This window comes from Myotis davidii, unplaced genomic scaffold (genome assembly GCF_000327345.1).
Source record: "Myotis davidii unplaced genomic scaffold, ASM32734v1 scaffold370, whole genome shotgun sequence".
Taxonomy (NCBI): Eukaryota; Metazoa; Chordata; class Mammalia; order Chiroptera; family Vespertilionidae; genus Myotis; species Myotis davidii.
In genome coordinates, this window is record NW_006288615.1 from 13,625,369 (window position 1) to 13,647,319 (window position 21,951).

Genomic DNA, 21,951 nt, shown 5'->3' on the forward strand with positions numbered 1-21,951 from the left:
GGAGGGTGGGGGCGGGCGCGGGTGGTGGTGGTGGGGTGGTGGTGTTGAAGCATTGTCATCACCTGGAACTAACTAAGTTCAGTGGATGATGGTGATGATTCTTTGTAAAGTCCTCGTGGTTAACCAGCCTTTTTTGATTTCACAATGCCCTGGCTTTTTTCCCTTTTCTTTTTGAAAAACACTGCCTTTGTTCTCACAGTCCTGCTGAGAAGGAGGGAAAACAACTTCTCATTTCCATGCAGTCCTTGCCATGGAGCAGCAGTGTGGAGCGAACGCCTCTTTTGAAACACAGGAGTTGTTTATGCTCAGAGGGAGAAAAGCTGAAAAAACAGATAGATCTCTCTCTCCAAGTCATGCTTCCACACCCCACTGGAGTGGGAAGGGGCTGTCCCATCAGTACGGTTGTTGGGCCAATTGCATTTTTCCCCACAGGCACTAATTTGCATGGAAATTGCTGCTCTGTGTTGGCAGGACTCTTCTAAATATTTCACCCAAAGAATTATACCCAACATGGGAGTTTGCCCTGTGGGCTGTATCTCTGTTGGACCAGGAAAGTGAAATTCCTCGATGAGAAAGGACCTGCCTGGAGTCTTGATTCAGGAATTACCAGCATAACACTCCAGCAGACTTTATCTGTCTCCCGAGTTGTCTGTGAAAATGTTGTAAATGCTGGGGGGGTACAGAGTTGTGGGGTGGAAGGTGGGTTAGGGTTTTAATCATGTCTGAATGACTGCAGGAAATACAAAGTATTTCCCCAAATTTTCTAATATTGGCAGGCAAAAATACTCACTGTGCTCCAGGTTGGAGGAGGAGCAATGAGGGAGCAGGGTAGATGAGAAATGCAGGCAAAATAGTGCAGCAACTGCCATACCTCTCATCTCAGTACCTCAGTGAGCCTCCTCCCTATTACATAGCACCACGACTTCCCCTTCTCCATTATCAAAACTGGCTTTCAGGGGAATGCCTGACATGGGGCAGTTCCCCCTTGGGATGGATTGAAATTTGCTGAAGCTTTTCCCAGGGCACAGACTCCTCCTGCACCTTTGTGGTAGAATGAAAAACTTGGCCAGAGGTTTCAGCCATCGTAGACAGTGGGGGAAGTTTTTAGTTTCTATGGAATGTTTTGGTAGATCTTGGTATATAGGTAATTGTCTACTGTCTCTTGACTCAAGATTGGCCCTGTTTTTGACATTTGAATCCTGTGAAATGACCAGAAATTAGAAAGAATCCAGAAAATGAGGAATGAAAATACCTTAGTGTTGGCAGAGAGTTGGGCCTCTGAGATGCTGGATAAATATATACAAACTAGAGGCCCGGTACATAAAATTCATGCACGGGGGGTGGGGGTTGTCCCTCAGCCCGGCCTGCACCCTCTCAAATCTGGGACCCCTTGGGGGATGTTTGACTGTGGGATTGGGCCTAAACTGGCAGCCGGACATCCCTCTCACAATCTGGGACCACTGGCTCCTAACTGCTCGCCTGCCTGATTGCCCCAACAGCTTCTGCCTGCCAGCCTGATCACCTAAGCAGTCCCCTGCAGGCCTGATTGATGCCTTGCTATTCCTCTGCCAGCCTGATTGCCCCCCACTGCCCTCCCTTGCTGGTCTGATGGCTGCCAACTGCCCTCAGTTTCAATCGCACTGTATGTGCGTGCCGGCATGTGGTATTTTGTGGTATTTTGTGGAAGAGCCACGCTCAAGGGGCCAAAGAGCCGCATGTGGCTCGCGAGCCGAAGTTTGCCAACCATGGACCTAGGCTATTATTAGTATAGATGATTCCCTCAGAGCTTCCAGTCATGGCCCCAGTTCCTTAGACAGAGTTAGCACCCTCAGGAGGTCCAAGGGGGCACCACTGTCAGCTAGCTCCCAAGAGAGGCGTCAGAAATGTTAGCTTGTGGAGAGGAGGCAAGTGACAGGTTGAGCAGGGGAAGCTGACAGGGTTCTTCATGTCAAGAACTTAAAGAGAAAAGACAGTGTATGTACGTATGAGACAATGTCAAATAGGAATAAAACAGATTCAATTCAAAGATGAGCCTCAGGTGCCTACAGGTGACTGAGAAACTGCTAGGTGGCTTTTAATGCAAGGCTTAAAGGTTTTACTCATTTTCATAAATTGCTTTGTTGATGGGGGGTTTGGGTCTTTTTATGTAATTATAGGGCAGCATTTAGAGAAGGGAGTGAGTGTTTGGACTGAAGGGAATTAGGATGGTGTGAGTCAAAACAAAAGAGAAGGCAGAAGGAATGCCAAGGGGAAGGGTGGAAACTTAGTGATCGCACAATGAAAAAGAATAATCAAATGAAAGGAAAGAGGACACGGAGCTTAATTTGGGGGCATTAGGCAGGAATTACAAACTGGCAATCTATGGGTGACATCTGTGTGTTTGTAGTCAAGGGCACACATAGTTTAAAATTATTTTAAAATTGTTGATAACATTTACAAACAGAAACTTTGCATAAAGATCCAGGTTTCTGAGTTCTCTGGGAAAATCAGAGGAGCTGGCAACACTGACCACAGTCCTATGCGGCCATTACTGGGCACACTGGGCAGTGGCTGCTTCCTTCTTTGCAGTTTGCACACGCACTCCTAACCTCTGCATTCCTGTCCCCACTCCTTTATACCACCTGCTCTGCCTGTGCCACAGTGTGTAAGCAGTGGACTCAGTCCTTCTTGGCCTGGGGAAGGGATGCTGGCCCAGGGACTGGCTTTCCGGGGAGTGGCTGGTCCCTCGGATGTCCCCGTGGACTCCTCTGGTCACATCATCAATGTAAAGGACATGGACCTTGGCCCTCCCTCTTGCTCTCTCACCACCTGTAAGGCCAGGCTGCCTTTTCCAAGCTTAGCTGTGAAATACAGAACCTCCGATGGAAGTCTCCAGAAGGCTGGGCCTTAAGTGAGGCAGGGTGTGGACATGGATTGTGCTGCTACACAGCCTGTAAACCAACCTTGGAGTCAGCCTCTCGGGCATTTGGTTGCCTGAAATGACAACCGTTATTTTAATTCCTCTGCTCAATACCTTTCTTGCCACCTTCATTACATCTTTATACTCCTGTGTTGTTGATTTCCTTTCCATTTTTGCCAATTAAATGACCACAATGCAGGGAAAGCTAAGAAAATGATAACTGGTGCAAAGGAATAAGCAAATGGCATATAGCATCACAGTAGACAGTAAACAGCGATGGAATATAATGTAGATGACGCTTTGGGATTGGCTGGAAAGGCCCCAGTGGGGCAGGAAGGCTGTTCTGTGGGGCAGTGAAGGGATAGAGTTGCAGACATATAGAGGAGAGGTCCTCCTACAGTTGAGTTGGCCAAGGACTGCTGCTGATGTTTATAGATCCCAAGAGATCAAGAGTACACATTACAGTGGGGGTGCAGGAATGTGAGGGGAATGTGTCAGGATAGGGGGGTGGCAGTCACAGGCTCTGTTGAGCATGAATATTGGAAATTGGAAATGGTGATTTAGGGAAAGGAGTTTGCCAGCCTCAAACACAATATTGAGTTAATGATTTTATAATAATTAAATGTATTAATAAAGCTTTGAGAAGAGTGGTTGTCCTGTACTTGGTCTCAGCAGTGCAATTAAAAATAAATATGTAAATTAGGTACTATTCCAAGAAAATAATACATCTAAGAAATACACAGATATGAGTGAGGTGAAAACTGAAACCCACATATCTAGTTTACTGAAGTATTTTATTTTCATATTCATGCCTTGCTACTGTGTTAATGAACATATTCCTGTCCCTTTCTGTCATAAGGTGATTTAGCCCCACTTACAGCAGGGGCTCCTTATGGCATCGTAGGCAGGGCAGGCACTAAGAATAGCCTGTCCACGATACCTGAATTCAAATCCCATCTTTGCAACTTACTTGCTGTTAATCTTGGGGATACACCTACACATTCTAAGCTAATTTCTAAAATGAAGATAATAATACATAACCATTGAGCGGCTGTATTAAAGGATAAAATATTCTTCATATATTTATATGGTGATCAGGGGACAAATACGTAAGCCATACAATTGAATGGATGCGATCTAGCTAGTCTCAGGAAGTGGCGGCTTTTATTGTAAGGTGATTTGTGTCGCTCTTCTCAGAACCACTTTTGGAAGGTCTCAGATTCTCTGGGTCAAACTAATTACTAGCCTATCAAGCTGTGTAGTTTCTGGGTGAGAGGAGACCAGGAGCAAAGTGCACAGAGACGCAGTTGCCATCAGCATTTAATTCTCTCTCAGCACCTCTGCAAAGCATCCATAAAACTTGTTTACTGAGGAGCCCCAGTGGGTAAGCGTAGTGAAGGGAAGGGCCGAAATGGACGCTTAGCGTCAGGTCTGAAATATCAAACAAGAAAAGAAGAGAAAGACTCTTTCCAGCCTCCCAGAGTGTGCGGGTGGAGCAGGAGGGCAGGAGAGAGTTGAGATGCTTGGGCTTCATGCTGGGATCCTGCTGGCTGTGCTGGGGGAACTCTGGCTTGAAAGCTTTCTTGTGGTTTGACTTTCCGCCACAGCCTAGAAGCTAAATGAGCCTAATTAAACAAGCAAGCGAACATTGCAACATGGGGGGTGAGGGGGGGGCTGTAAGGGAACCCACTGGCTTGGGGGCTTTAAAAGAAGAAGCTGGGGGAGGAGGTGTGAAGGGAGCTGCCCAGAGACCAGGGAACTGGCAGTGGCCTTGGACTTGCCAGCAGAGGCTGGGCAGCAAGGGGGAAGCACAGTCCAGGCTGCTAACACCTGCTAGCATCCGTGCCCTGCTCCTGAGAGAGCAGCCCCAGCCCTGTCTTGTTTTCTCTGCGTCTCCTGCTCCACCAGCTAAATGCAGAGATGACCCCCGTGTGTTCAGACCAGTCCCATACCTGCATCAAACTGGAAAAAAAAGATGTTAGCTAAATTATTAAGAACCTCCCTCCCACACTCCATCTCTACTTAAAAGCAAGTCAAACTCTGCAGACAGACTTGGGAGTCCAAGTGTGACTTCTGGGCTTCTGCATCCTTTCTTCCCAGGGCCCTCGCTGTGCTCCACACTCTTAGTTTACCCTGCAAACCCACTAGCCACACTTGTCCACCCCACTCTGTGTGCGGAGGGAATGTCGTGCGCGGAGGGAATATCATGCACGTCCTGCATCAGCCGGGCTCCTCTCTTCCCCTCTGTTGCCCTGGCTAGTGGAGAGAAGAGCAGGGGAACCTGTAGCATTTATTCTGGGGCTCCCTCCCTGCTGGCCATGCGGTGGCCGTGGCCGTGATCCTCCTAAAAGGCCAGCTGATCCTCCTAAAAGGCCAGCTCCAGCTGACAGCTCTCTCGGTCAAAACCCCTGAGAGATAACTGCTACCAGCTCCTTCCTTTGGACTCTTGAGGTGAGGGGTGGTTAGTACTCCCACTCCCCTATTCCTCCACAGCCATTAGGTCCCTTGTTGATTTTCTATAACCCACCCTCTTCATTGAAAATAGTCCCTTCAGGAAAGAGTCCCCTTTCTCTTTCCTATGAGCATCTGTTTCTTTCCAGGACCCCGGCTGATCCGTCACTCAAGCTCTCCATGCCCCCGTGGCTCCCTCCTCACAGGACTCTCTCATCTCAGTCGATCCAAGGACTAGACTTCTCTTAGACTCAGCACCACAGGCTTCCTATTCACCCTTCCCCAGACCAAAGCCTCCTTGACCGATACCCACCCAGTCCCTCTCCCTGGGTGCTGGCTTTTTTGCAGGGCTGATCTCCCAGGGTTGTGACTGCAGCCTAGGACCCCTCGATACTGGGTTGTCTTCTGCTTCTCTCGAAGCTCAGTGCCCCCCAGATCTGATCAGAAACTCTCATCCCCATCCCGGTGCCCTCACTGAGGGCCGAGGCTCCTGCCCCTCCCCTGCGGCACCGTCCTCACAGCCTGCTCCAGCACATCCGCTACCTCCTTCCATCCAAACCCCTGCACGGTCCCCCCTTGTTTTAGCCTGTGTGATGGATGGCACATCACTCCTCTCCCCTGGGTCAGCCAGAGCTGTGGCGGAGAGCTGTCTTTCAGAGGCTTCTGAGTTTCTAACGCAGGGCACAAGCTTTGTGCCACAAGAAGTGACTGTGCCGGGGAGCACAAGCATGATGTGTTGTATCGCCCTGATTCGGCATGATAGTAACTGTTGATGAAATATTTTCCTGAAGTTTGTAGAACTGAATAAAAATGTACAATCAATATGAATGTATACATCGGTGCATATAGCAATCTATTATAGAACACTGATAATAGATACTTTCTCCATATCCAAGTGGAACTGTGTACTGTTAGGCAGTGAAAGCTATCAGGGCAGACTGTACCGGGCCCTTTCCCCTCTCAGCTAAGGAGCTTTAGCCACCACAGTGCAAATGCGGTCAGCAGTGAACCCCCACCTCCCTCCCTTGAGTGGAGTGTGTTCTGCAATGCAGGTGCCTACTTTCTGCCTCTAATCTAAAGAGCGCTTTTAACCCCTAATGGCTGACATAAAGCCACTAAGGGCTAATTCTGGACTTGCCGTGAAGAAACACAGGAAAAGCAGCACCCTGGTGTCTGTGATTGGAGGAAATTTCAAGGAAGTGGTAGAGGAAGGGCAGCATTAGGGATGGGTGGGAGATCTTTGCCATCTTGATGAACCTCAAAAACGTCCCTGCAGCCTGGGAGGATTGTCCAAAATGGTAGGCACGGCAGCTGGAAGAAACAAGCGAGGAGGCCTGTCGTGACTCAGGAGAACCAAGGAGGGTGTGTCTGTGGACGCTGACTTTGGTACTAACATGGGCATGGTATTCATCGTTCTGCAAAGAGAGGATGCCCTAAGCACCACGTTCAGCCAGCATGCCCATTCCAGCACTAGAACGACGGGCTGTGCTATGAGGACACCAGGAGCCTGCTCTCTTTAGCGTTTACCCTGAATATGTTCTGATAAGTGCAACAAAGGGAAAAAATTGCATTTCCACACAGAGCTGGCGAGAGCTTTGCAGAATAGGCCAAACAATGTAAGCGACAGCTTTGCAAAAGAAGCCAAAATAAGCAGCTGTCACGCATTCATCAAATCCAGGGCTCTCCCAAGTATTAAATCAATCCCATCAAGGCAGCTCTGTTGCGGGTGGATGAATGGATTGAAGTAGATGTATAGCTTTAAACAGGCTTGCCACTTGGAGTAGAAAACATGCTGTGAGGCTCAGTGGCTTGGCGCCATTCTTTCAGAGCCTGACGGTATTGCTTTGTAGATTCCAATTTTGTCGCTCCTGGGCTTACTTTGTTGAACTGTGCTGTTTTAAGAGTATTCTACTTTCCAAGAACTTAAGATCAAATTCAGAACATTTGCACGGTGGGTTGTAAAGAGCCATGGTCAGTCACTCAAAAGCAGTAATGTCTAAGTCAGTGCTTACCCCATTAGTTTTTTTTGGTGATTGTTGCAGAAGAAATAGTATCTGGGTCTAACTTTATTATAATAAAGTATCTAATTGTTTAAATTTTTTTTAAAGTTTATTATTTTTAAATATATTTTTATTCAGAGAGGAAGGAAGAGGGAGGGAGAGAGATAGAAACATCAAGGATGAGAGAGAATCATTGACTGGTTGCCTTCCGGATGCTCCCCACTGGGGATCGAGCCTGCAAACCCAGGCATATGCCCTGGCCAGGAATCAAACTGTAACCTCCTGGTTCATACGTCAACGCTCAACCACTGAGCCATGCCAGACGAGCTCTAAGTGTTTGTTTTTTTAAATTAGCAATTTGACTATTTAAACATGGGTGACACATAGGAGTCTCTCATCTTAATTATTTATTACAATTTAAGTGGGAGTGAAATAAAGAAAATAGACTCTGTTTTATGTATAAAGACTGGCAAGGCTTAAGTTGTTTTTATTTCCGGGAGGCAATGATGAGTTGACATTGATCTACTTATTTTATTTCACCCAGTGATCGTGCTTGGGTAGTAAGTGGCTGGGGTTTGCAAATTCATCCTGGACACATGAGAAGTGGCCTATTAACACAATGAGTTGAGCGCAGTGGCTCAACTAAGTCTAGCAGCACAGAGCCATGCTCTATTCCCTTGGTTTCTTGTTTCTCTAGGAGCACTTATATTTTCTAGGTCTTGGCAAACTGAGTAAAGGTAAGGAACAAGAACCAACATTCACCTATCCTTATGGAATAACTTTCTCTTTAGCCATTGCAAATAATTATCTTTAAAATGTCATTCAATGTATTTTTTCCAAGGAATTTTAGTGTGGGACAGTTTGCATGAATGAGCAGAATTTCCCAGTATAAGGAGAATTCTCATAGCATATTTGTCTATTATGGTTGTGTTTTGTTTATTAGCTCTAAAGCTGTTCAAAGAAGCCAAAAGATTTAACTTCAATACATATTAACTCCAGAAGCATGTCCTTCAGAGTTGAGAATACTGGAAGAAAACTAGGAGTAAATTTCAAATGGAAATAGACAGGTGACAGGGTTTTCTCATTGGAGAAATTGGCTGACACTGAAATGAACTACTTAGGAAAACTATCTAGTTTTTTGTCCTAAAGACCTTTAAAAATAAGCATAGATCCCTATTGTTCTGTAGTGTTTTGATTCATAGACATAAAGGAATGGTCCAGAACAAGACTTTTCAATCTATGCTCAGTGAGGGGCTTCTTGGGGATGGGGGGAGATAGGAGGAAGGTGGGGTGAGCTGGTAGGCTAGGGTTGCCTCTTCTCTGAGGATGTGCTATTAAACCTAGAAAACAGACGCAACCCTCACCTACTTACTTAGTTCCAAATTTTAAATTCTGACAAAAGATGATTGGAAGCAAATATTAATGGCTGAAAAGCATAGAAAAATTCACTTTGAAATGAGAGAATTTCTTTAAATATTGTGGCTAAGAGAGCTTTCATTCAATTTTTAGAGTATATATGCTAGATATATAAAAAGGTTATTGTGTGGCTCATAGTAGACACTCAATATTGTTGAATGACTGGGTATAGAGGAGAGCCGTTATGGCAAAAATACATTTGGCTTATTTATTACTTGAATGGAATTGTTGTATAGAAAAAGAGTCAGCATGCTTTTCTGGAAAGGATCAGGTAGTAAATATTTCAATTTTGTGGGTCATACTATCAATGCTACAACTACTCAACTCTGCTGTTGTAGTTTGAAAGCAGCCAAAAGTAATGGACATAACTGTGTTCCAATAAAACTTTATTTACAAAAACAGACAGCATGCCAGATTTAGCTATAGTTTGGTGGAGAGCACAGGTATGATCAAATCTCTCAGCTTCAAGACATATTGAGGTTAATCAATAGGAGAATTAGGCATGATAGTGCCTTATTGGGTCAACAGTTTGTATAAAGAGGGTTCTAGACTTATTTCAGAATAGCTGGGTAGAAAGCAATTGCATGTATATGTTGGCATATCTTTATTTCATTTTGCTGTCTTTTTAGCAACCTTTTTCTCTCTGCTCTTAAAATTCCTATAAGGTGCTTCTACATAAGAAAACATTAGAAAAATGTATTTGTCATTCAGAATGGGAAGTCTGATTTATGAAAAGTTTTATGAAAGCTGTGTTTGTAGAATTTTTAATCCATATAATTAATTCCCTTTCCTTTTTAACACAGATATATCTTCCTTCCTTCCTTCCTTGCTTCCTTCCTTCCTTCCTTTCTTTTTTTTTGCTTTGTTAATCTTCACTTGAGGGTATTTTTTCTATTGGAAGAGACGTGGAGAGACAGAAACTTTGATGTGAGAGAAACACGACTGGTTGCCTCCAGCATGTGCCCTGATGGGAGCCAGGGACTGAACCTGCAACTGAGGTACGTGCCCTTGACTGGAATCAAACCCGTGACCCTTAAGTCCCTAGGCTAATGCTCTAACCACTTTCTGAGGAAGGAGCCAGTAGGGATGGAACCAGATACAGTCAATGTGTTCACAGTAGGCAATCCAGTATGACCAAATGCAGGATGTTAAGCACATTTCTGGCAGGAGCAAAAATGGCTGACTCATAAATCAACACACACACACACTTTTCAATAATTACTGGCATGTTTTTGTATTTTATCATTATGGCATCTCAATATTTTTATTTTATTTTTATATAATTGTATTGGTTCAAACTCTTCCATATCTGAGCAGTTTATAAATAGGACATTAATTGTTTTGAGTTAGAACAGTAAAAGGAAACAGTTTTTATGCGAGGTGGATTTATGATATAAAACTATCTCATTAACCTTACCCACAGAACCACCAGCATGGCAAAAAAAACCAAAAACAAAACAACAACAACAAAAAACAACCCAGGACAAAATAGTGTTTCAGTATACAACTATGAATAAATTTGATTTATGCAAATTCCTTTTAAAAAAATAAGAGCAAGTAGCTGATAATTATGAACTTTCGTGACTGTGTCTAGAAAGTATCTAGAAATTTAGCAAATTTGGTCCTGGGCTTTTCTGTGGATCTAAGCAAGTCTTTTAGCTTTGTACCTCAGTTTTCCACTTGGAATATGGAGTATTATTTTTAGAATCACAAATTTAAATTAATGAGAAGTGGTAAGAGATTAACCTATCTGACCATATGCCTTTATTTTTACTTTATGTTATTTTAGTTTTACTTATGAAGTACCAGAAACTCAGGTGAAATGGTCTCAGAGCTCATTAGAGGTGCAGGGGTTCAGAGGGTCTCGCTGTACACCAGCTTGCCCTGAGGTTTCATAAGAACAGGGATTCTTGGCAAAGGCAGCTGGTTCAGTCAGGGGCCTTGAGGTTACTCACCAGTAGATCTGTGAGCTTTCCATGGTTGCACGGGTCCTGTAGTCCTCTCTAAATTTGGCTGGTGAGAGGGAAAGGCTCTGTCATGTGGGGCTGATGACAAGAACAGGGATCGATCTCCTTGGGAGTCCTTCTCAACACCTCAGTCATCTCAAAGGAACAGAAGCCATTTCTAGCTCCTGTTCGGTAAATAAGATAGTAAAGAGGACATCTGGGAAACGGACAGTTCTGTTTCTAGTGCCCAGCACTGTGCTAGTAGTTTCGGTTCTCACAGTTAAAATACACATTCCCATTTCTAAAGGGTTAGACAAGAGTACAGCAAAGTATGTTCTTGGAGAAAAATCACCAGATGTTTGGTGAAGAGACCTGGTCCTCATTGTGGTTCTTTTGTTCCTAGATCTGTTGTTATTTGTAGCCCTGGGTTCATCATGTGGCCTCTGAGCCTCACCTGTAAGGAGGGGATGCTCCTATCTATCGCGGGGCATGGTGATAATGAAGGGGAATCCTAGCTCCACTGTTTCCTAGTGCTGTGTGACCCTGGGGAAGTTACTCAACCTCTCAGTGCCTGGCACATAGTAAGCGCTTAATACATGGTAGCTATTATTATTATCATTATTATAGAAAACTGCTTTGAAAGAAAGAGCTATATTAAAGGAAAGAATTATTTATTAGTACCTAAGTTGCCCCTAAAAAAATTGGGTTTAAACACATTTCTCATAGTGTGGGAATCCAGCGGTACTTGGTAGATGGGACTTGTTCCAAATATTACTTCCTCTCCATGTTCCTCATTTTTCTTTCTTTTTATTGAAGTTGTTTCCTTCTCCTTATCTTCTATTTCTCTCCATTTTTTTTTTGAAAATGAAAAGTGATCTTGAAGGATGGAAAATTAAATCTTTCAACTCCTCAGTATAAAGAGGCTATAAAACTGCAATATAATAATGCTAACAATAAAAATCACACGTAGTCAAATCTGCAGGCAGTGAAAAGACTGCGCTCAGTTGAGTTTTTGGTGTGGCTGCTGAAAGCCTACAAGTTTTCAAGACCCCTGCAGGATGCTGAGCCCAGTCCAGGCTGTGAGGCATCCCCACAGTGCAGCAAAATTGTTGGGAGCGGGTGGGAAAGGGCTTTTTAAAATGTTTCTCTCCCATGTATTTGTAAGTTTGAAAGGACACAGAAGGTTTATTGGGTAAATAGATTAAAGGTGTGTTCAACTGTGAACGATGTATTGGCAGGGACTAATACTATGCGTACAGACTATTTTAAAAGTGGGTGTTGTGGATGTTGACAATGGAAAGGAAGGGGGTTATGTGTTACTGAGACTACTGGGAAGTGACTAGGAGGCATTTGGATAGATATCCTACCAGTTCCTGCTGTGTGGCTCTAACTTACACAGCTGGCTCTTTGGAGGAGCACTCCGCAGGACTCCCCAGCTGCCTATAAATAATGAATGTTCCTACATAGAGAAGAGGAGTCCACGACCACCAGGCAGTGATTGCTACCCACTGCCAGCTCCACCTAGATCTATCTATCTATCTATCTATCTATCTATCTATCTATCGATCTATCTATCATCTATCTATCTATCTATCTATCTATCCATTCATCCACCCACTCACCCACCCATCTATCTATCATCTATGATCTTGGAGTCAATTGAATTCAAAGAGACTTGCAGAAGTTGTCAAGAATCCAAACAAAGTGAGAAGACCTAAGTGTCTTAATCCACATTAAGGACAAACTGTGAAATGGGTTTGGACACAGCCAATCTCAGGAGACTGTTATATCTGTAATTTAGTGAAGAAATCATTCATTTGCAAATTGAGAAAGTCCCCATTAAAGCAATGTGATTTAGCTGATAAGAGCAATCCAGAAATTATACTGAGTTTCAGCAACAGTATACATATTTAAATCCCCCAAGAACGTGTTTATGCAGAGAAGAGCAGTAATGGCCTATTGTACCCATAATCTGTGCATTAAAGAGCCCCACAGTGCACATTTACACAGCAGACCATGGCCTGACTTCAGTGGCAATGAGCTGTGGACTGAACACTCATTGAGAGCTACCAGGCACTTCCCCTTACTTGGTAATAATAGCTCCACTGGAACCCTTACACACTTAGGATCTTAGTGTAACAAGCAGGATGGAATGAATGCATTTCCGACTTTGCTTTTATAAAGTTTTTTTTTCCAATTTCATTTTAAAGGCTCATTTCTATTGGCATAAACTAAACACAAGAATTCCCAGAAATATAAATTGAAAATGAGAGTTTAAATGTATACTGACAATGCTATTCAGAATCGAGGCATGTTATAATATGCCATATATCATATATTGTCCAATATTGCTTTGGTATGCAGGCATAATTAATATAAAGTCACCATTAATAGTATGATATATGATCTAGGAACCTTTACTATATAACAAAAGCCAACTAATACTTATCTCTAATGTGCCATAATCCTTACTCACATCACAAACCATTAACAAAAGGTATACACTCCCAAGGGTTTATTTGAACTTTTTTCTGGTTTAATTAGCTTCTTCATTTTAATTAAAGTTCAATACAACATTTACATGGTGTTTAATCTGGAAGTTAATCCTGTTTTCTTAAAAAGATTAAGTACAGTAATAAATATGAAATAATGATGACTGTATCTCATAGGATTGATGCTTTGGCTACATGAACAACTTCTGCTGGAAATGGAAGCATAGGTTTTTCTTTAGTATCCTTTTGTTAAGACTTTAATGCCACACGAATAGCTTTCTAACCAATTAAGAGCTTCCATAAAAGCCATATTCTCACCCCAGCCCTGACTCTAAATGTTAACGTTAAAAAAATTTATCTTTATTGTTGAAAGTATTACAGATGTCCCCCTTTTTTCCTCATTGACCTTCCTCTACCTGCTGTCTCCCCACCCCCACCCCAGGCCTTCACAACACTATTTTCTGTGTCCATGGATTATGCATAATACATATAAGTTCTTTGGTTAACCTCTTTCCACCCCACCCCTCTTCTCTCTGAGATTCACCAGTCTGTTCCATGCTTCTATGTCTCTGGATCTATTTTGTTCATCAGTTTATTTTGTTCATTAAATTCCACTTATGAGTGAGAACATGTCATACTTGTCTTTCTCTGTCTGGTTTTTTTTTTGCTTAGCATAATCTTTTGGATTTGAGGTAGAAGCCCAAGACCTGCTCAGCTACAGTGTGTGTGTGTTCATGGCCCACTCATCTTCTAGGAGTCTCCCCTCCCGCGCCCAGTTCATCTTGACCAGGGAGCCTGCTCTTTTCCTAGAGACAGGCATGCTTGTTGAAAGCATTCTTCTCTAATCCAACTCTTGCCTTTGCCCTTGGCAAACTCATTGCCTATGTGGGCAACCTGTACAATAAGTGTCTGCTGGAAGCCAATCCACCCCGGCGGCTTGAGGCAGTCCCTGCAGGGATGTTTCGAGGGACCTGGCTGTACATGGCATATTGTTCTTAATATGTTTGCTCCCCTCTTAAGAGCTATGTGTTTTAAACAGGCCCTCCTCCCTGAGAAAGGTTGTTTCCCCAGAGGGGGGGGTGGTCGCTTTGATCTTTGCTTGGAGTGACCTCCTTCAGTTACTTCCTTGTAGCTTAGTGGAACAATAGAGTAACCTTTGAATGGAGATGGGAAGCCCCCTGGCCTTTTGTATAGAATGGATAGGATTGGGACCAAATAGTATAAATACAGATGTTAGATGACAATAAAAAGAGGAACCTGGCTATGATGATCACCTGAACACTGCCTCCCTGTCTTCATTCTTCGCTGACTCCGTCCACACCTTTGGGAACTCCTGGACCTGCTGTCTATCTCTCGGTTCCTTGACCTCCACAATGATAATGACTCTCTTCTGCTCTGACTTAGCCATTCACTCGCATGGTTACACTCTAGACTTGTCATTGCCAGAGACTACATCACCTGGAAGTCACTTACGCAAAATGCTGTTCTTTAACCACCACTTCCTTTCCTTCCTGCATCCACTATGGTACTACTTCGTTAAGATCTCTAGTCCATCAACCTTTCCATCTCCTCTTATCTTTTTGTTCTTCCAAATTCACTTACATTTCATGGTCATTTTAACCTCTTTCTTGCAAATATTCTCAGGTTCCTTGCCTTACTCATTGCATAATAATACTCCTATATTGGATGAAACCAGTCATTCATTCATTCACCTTTCCCATGTCCATTCCCAAATGGAATATTTCCCATCATCCAAACATGCTTTTGTACCCCCACTTAAGAGAGCTCCCCCTTAACTTCACCTTCTCATCAATTTCCTCTTTCACAGTCAAGATCCTATGAAAATTTGTATATACATATTTGTATATACATTTTATTTGTATATACATATACATTTCTTCACTTCTTATTTGCTCTCCAACCAGTTCCAATTTGGTTTTCACTTCCGCCTCTCCAACAGAATTCATCATGCTAAGGTTCTCAGGCACTTCCATCTCCTCAAGTTTAATTGACTCTTTTTAATCTATATTTCTTTTGCTTTATAGCTGTTTTTGTCAGAACTGCCAATTCCTGCCATTTTGAAACACTTCATCTCTTGGCTTCACTGGTACCAGCTCTGTTTTGGAAAGAAAGTATTTTCTCCTATTCAAACTCTATGTAGTTGGAGAATATCTCAGAGCTTGTCCTGGCTGCTCCCATTTTCCAAAATTCTTGAGAATTTTGAATCCTAAACATTCAAAATACATCTATATGAAAAATACAAGTCTACACCAAGACCTGTACATGAATTTTATAGCAGCTTCATTCACAATAGCTTCAAGTTGGGAAAGTCTGGAAGTCCATCAATAGGTAAATGGTTACACAGAATGTGTTATTTATATAATGGAATACTACCCGGCAATAAGAAAGAATGAACAATGGATACACATGACACCATGGATGAATCTCAGATATAAGTGAAAGAAGATTGACATAAAAGAGTACATGCTATATCATTCCATATATCTAAAATCATAGAAAATGCAAGATAATTTCTAGTGACAAAAAGCCAATCAGCATTGCCTGAGGCTGGGCTGCAAAAAATGCATGAGTAAAACTTCTGGGATGATGGAGATGATCTGAATCTTTATTGTGAGGGTGGTTTCATAGGTATATACTCATGAAACTGAACACATTAAATAGGTTCAATTTATTATAAGATATACCTCAATAAGCTTGATTAAAATCTGCTGACAATTCTTGCAGTTAAGTTTTTAATATAGATCTTTCTTATGAGCCTCAGGCTATGGATCCAATTATTCATGTGACTCACCATTTTGATATTTCATAGGAATTTCAAGCATAATACATTTAAAACTGAATCTTGGATTTATTCGCCTCAGACTTTCTCCTCCCAAACTTCAGTAAGTTACTGTCTCAAGAAGACCTCAAAATACAGTGGTTTAAATGAAATAGGAATTTATTTTTGGCTCACAGGACAGTGTGGAGATGGGGGATCCAGCGCTGGTAGGGTGACTGTGCCATCCTAACCCCTGGATCCCATTTCTGGGTTCCAGGAATGCTTCAGTTCTCCTTGTATCCCAGCCAGCAGGAGAAGGGGAAAGATCAAAGAAATGCCTGCATATTTCTTTTTTAGGAGCATAATCCAGAAGTGTGAAATGGCCATACTTCAAGATAAGGGTGGCTGAGAAATATTGTCTTTATGCAGTCATGTGTTCAGCTACAACTTTATTTCTATAGCAGAAGTAGAGAATTATTATTGAGAGACAGGGCTTCCATCTTTCTCCATGGTATGTGGGGACTTAAAAAAATATGTTTCTGTGGGACCTCTTTTTATCTCTGCAATTTGATTAAAAATGTATTACAAAATACAATACACAAAGTAGTGTTTTGGTGATGAAGATTTGGAAAAATGGGTAGAAGAGATACTTACATAGTGGTTGGTATATCGTCGAATCAGTGCACATGCTCATGTTCTTTAGAGTGAATTGCATTGTTCCTGGCTAATTTTGTTTCTCCTATGTAGTAAAAAAAAAAAAAAGCAACACTGTTATTACTCACAATGACATGACTCTCCAGAACTTTTTGTATTGAAACAGTATAGATCTTGTGGTTGCAATACCATAATGCCATTTATTTTAATGCTGGTTATATTATGACTTATGATATGGCGTCATCTACCTTGCTACCCTTGAATACTGACTTCCAATGACTCTTTTTTGTTTGTTTGTTTTTTAATTCTCACCCAAGGATATTTTTCCAGTGACGTGCAGAGTGAGTGCAAGGGAGAGGGAGAGACAGAGAGAAACATCGATGTGAGAGAGACACACTGATTGGTTGCCTTCCACATGTGCCCCAAACAGGGCTGAGCATCCAGCCTGCAACCGAGGAATGTGCCCTTGACTGGAATCGAACCTGGGACCCTTGGTTCCACAGGCCGAAGCTCTATCCACTGAGCCAAACCGGCTAGGGCCCAATGATTCTTTTAGATTGTTTCTCTGGTCCTATCCCAGTGGTTGGCAAACTGTGGTTCGTGAGCCACATGCGGCTCTTTGGCCCCTTGAGTGTGGCTCTTCCACAAAATACCATGTGCGGGAGTGCACATACAGTGCGATTGAAACTTCGTGGCCTATGTGCAGAAGTTGATATTTTGTGGAAGAGCCACACTCAGGGGGCCAAAGAGCCGCATGTGGCTCATGAGCTGCAGTTTGCCGACCACTGAAGGGCATTTGGCTCAATGATGACAACATTGGCCTGCAGACCAAAGGGTCCCAGATTTGATTCCAGTCAAGGGCACATAGCTTGGTTAAAGGCTCCTCCCCTGCCCAGGCTCTGGTAGGGACTTGCGCAGGAGGCAACAAATCGAAGTGTTTCTCTCACATTGATATTTCTTTCTGTCTTTCCCTCTCTCTTCCACTTTCTCTAAAAATCAATGGAAAAATATCCTAAGGTGAGAATTAAAAAAAAAAAAGATTGTTACTCTGCTTCCTTGACGAAAACTACAAGTCTTACCCAGAGTATTCAGGAAAATGCAAACCATCACTTTCTTGTAGTTTTAAATTTTCCATTCTTGAATTTATGGCATAAAGGTAGAAGAATAAATCTTCCAAACACTCTTCAGGTTGGAATCACTGCATTCACAGAATGTGATCTCTTACAGTGTTGACTGCACCTCTCCAGGGCACAAGATGAGGTACCCATGGGTAGAGAGGAACAGGCTATTTGCATAAGGAATGTCCACCTTCAGCACAGCTTAAGACTGACTTGGGAGAGCATGGCATCACTACATTCATGGGGGGCAAGAGAAGGCCTGGGTTAAAAGGGTCTGCTGTCATCTGGGAGCAGTGGTCTTGGCAGCCCTCAGAGAAGATAGTCACTCCTCCAGCCCAGGTGGACTTGCGAAGCCTTTCCTTTCCTCCTCGGTGCGGGCCCAGAGATGCAGGCTGCATTCCTCTACTCATTAAAGGTGCCACCGGCCATCTTGTATGCTTTCTCTAGATGACAGTCAATAGTGTGGGACACGGTATCCTCAACCTCTCCTGACTTCCAGCTGACTTTGAAGATAAACATCCAGTCTTTTTAGTGGTAAAGGTATAGAATAACAAGGGGAAGCTATAAGCTTCCAGTAAAAAACAACAAAGGCTAAGTTATCATGGTCATGATTCTTGAGCTAGATAACATAGAGTATAGTAATTGGAAGTCCCTTTGGAGTCTTACTCTTAGTATAAAGATGGAGTTTCTCAGGGTACCCCAAATGCTGAAGGCTTCTTCAGCTCCCGTTGGAGGTGCCTTCCCGGCCTGGCCAACCAGCCTTGGCAGAATCACAGTTGTCATCTCATCTCTATGCAGTTCTGAGGCCTGCCATGTCAGGTGTCTCTCACCAGTTTCCATTGTCTGGCGGCCTCACACAGTTTTAAATATATAGTTGTCTGTAGAGGTCAATGCAACAAGACTAATGGAATGTCTCAGCTGTTACATTTTACAACCATTATCCCCACGGCAGCTTGAGCAACATCACGGGGAATGATTGTTTTCTCCAGTTTGAAGATGAGAAAATGAGATGCAGAAAGATTAAATAATTTTCCAAAGTATGTCTGACTCCAAAGAACTCAGTGTTTCTATCTCAGTTGTTCTCTCAAATGAAAGGAATAAAACACAGTTTATGTGTCTCACCCTGATGCCACCAGAGAGACTGCTTTGGAGGAATTTTGACTAGCCAGTGCCAAATATCTGTCTCATAGACTCCTTGTTCCTGGAGCTTGTGCGCTACAAAAAGAAATATATCTCCATAGGAGATTAAGCTGGACACAGCCTGGCCATCTGCTCTCCTGGCAGGGGCTGCCTTATGGATACGGGAAATGGTGCAAGGGCACATCACTGGCCAACAGTCCTGCTGGCAGCGAGGCACAGAGCCAGACAGACTCCTCAGCTGCTGACTGCTGTCAACATCTTGGAGCCCATGGAGCAGACATAGTGAAAATTGTATGTCTTGAAGGCAAGGGATGAGGTGGAGTCAGTAGCAGTATAGATCCAGTGGTGAGAGAAGACTACATGTTGGCCAGCAACCCTGCTAGTTATCATGCTAGGTGCTGTGGTTAGGGCAATAAATAAGAGAGTATAACAGGATAGAAAGACATTAAGTGTTAATGAACATAATTATTTAATTACGATTGTGATAAACGCTATGATAAAAAAGTAGAGTGTTCTTTATGGTGTATAATGGGGAGATCTGAGTCTGGCTGTGTAGCGAGTTTCAGGGAAGGTGTTCCTGAGAAAGTGACAGCTAGAACAAATCCTGTCCTGATGGAACTGAGTCAGTAATGGCGATCTCAAGGCCTTGCCATTCATTGAGTTAGGCATGTGTTAGGTCACCACATGTGATTGGTTAGGGCACATGTTACCATTTTGGCTGAGGTAAAGGAGAAGTCTGCCAGTGAGTTTTGGGGCATGGTTAGCTCACTCTTTACAAGGAAGAGGCAACCTTTTCTGCATCTGAATGTTGTCAGGTCTGAACGTGAGTGGAACTCACTTGAGGGAAAATCCTACTCACCAAACACAGAGGAGGAAGGTGAAGAGAATTTGGGTTCTTGTTGGCTTCCTTAACCATGCAAGTCAACACAAAGCATCCCTGCTTTGGAGTTTTCAGTGTGTTCCTTATATGTGAGCCAGCTGGTTTGAGTTTCCATTTCTGTACAACTGAAAAGACAACAGAAGTTATCTAGGTAAAAAGTATGAGCGGGGAAGGCCACTCTAGATAAAAGAACACATGTGCAGCCTGAGGTGGAAACAGAAAGTGGTTCCATGTGGCTGGAGAGCAGTGAGTGAGGAGGGGTGGGACAGGGTCCCAGGGGGACACTGGAGAAGTTGATGGGGTCAGATCATGCCACTGTCAGTTTGGACAGTAGTTAGTAATTTATATTTGTACTCCTTACAGGTGTATTTAGGCTCATAAGTCTTTGTTTTGAATGACTCCAACAGAACACTAGATGATTCTTTATTTTTATATAGTGGAGAATGGGAATAATTTTGTACCGTGATGGTCTACAATATGAGAAAAAAATTAGTAGTTTACTTGGTGTAGGCAAGGATAGCCTGAAGTGATTTCTATCTGTTGCTCCTGAATTGGCGATCTAGTGGGACTACCTGAGGGTTACCCAGTCTCAATGGCATTGAATTGGGTCCTCAGCACTTAAGCATTTTGAGCAGTACTTTAGAGAGTAGTTACATTGGTTTAGTTTGTTAGTATGAAGCTGGTGATCTTCAAATTCTTTGGTCTAGGGATCAGAGGGAGAATCAGGGAATTCTATAAAGTAATGAGGATAAAGGTCCAATGGCTCTTGCAAAAGAGTTCCTGAAGGGTCCCAGCAGGTGGGAGAGGCCCAGGGGAGTAATAGGTTAGACAAGAGACCTGCCTGCTTAGCTCAACCTTGCCCAGTGTCTTTGGTTCTTCACGTGTAGGGTCTTTGCTCATTTCTTACCAGGCTCCTCTGGCGGTCTGTGTCTTCTGGCCAGAGAGCCTTCTCTGGGTGGTAGACTGCAAGATTTGGACGCTGGAGTCCAAAAGCTCAGGCTTTGAAAGCAGATGCCACTTAGCAGCTGTGTAAACTTGAGCACATTATGTAATGTCTCTAAGCGATAGCTTAGTCATCTGTAACATGGTAATAGTAGTAGTGCCTACCTCATAGAAATGTGAAGATCAAATGAAGCAATCTATGGCAGTTCCTCAGCACAGCACAGATGTTCAATCTATTGGAGCTATTATTTAAAACCATCATTGCTCATTCATCATCACTGGTATTGGTATTTGTGGGTTGGGTCCTTCCTATGAATCCAGTATGGAGGGCACGATCTCCTTTGCCATCGTCCCAGTTAACACAGTGCTGCCACACCCCTGTTTACTGTGCTATATGCCAGGCACTGTACTGGGGTCTGGGCACGTAAGAAAGCAATAACAAACACGCAATCAAAACAACCCCACAGCTTTCAGAGTTCCGGAAAGAATAGCTTGGCTTTACCATGAGCGTTTATTTTTCACACACACAAAAAGATGTAAATTAAGAATGTGATTGTGACTATGAATTTTAAAAACTATGACTGTTAAAGGTCTTTTAAAAAGTTTCCTTGCAAAAATGTTTAGTATTTTGATTTGTGCTGAACCCCTTAAATCTACAAATTCATTGCAAGTGCCTCCTATTCAGAGAGGTTTTATTTGGGGTGTGTGTGTATGTGGACCCTCTGGGATGTCTCCAGCATAAGCACAGCTCTGAGCAAACTATGCTTTGCAAAGTCAGTTATTTGTTTTACTTCTGCCAGAATATTGAAAGTTTGCCTGGTGAACATTCCCTGAAATCAAAATGACTTATTATCAGGCTTCCTTTGCGTTTGATCCTGCTGCAGGATGGTGTGTTTTCCTAATGATGCAGAATCTCTCGTTAAGTTCAGGAAACAGGATATAAGGATAAGTCAATTGACTCAATTTATGGACATAATAAAACGGTCCCTATTACCTTCAGCAGTCAAGGCAAGACAAGGTGAAACACAGTGTTGTAAAGTTATTATGACAAAATAGTTTAGTATTTACCTGGCCAAATAAAGTGAAAATACTGCATTTATTTTTGAAGCAGCATTTCAGACATTATGACCTAAAATTAATAGTGGTAGACGATCATTTATCCTGTCGCACAGGGATATTGCAGAGTTCACTCAAAGCCAGGAATATCTGCCATTAAATCATGGCAAATGAAAAA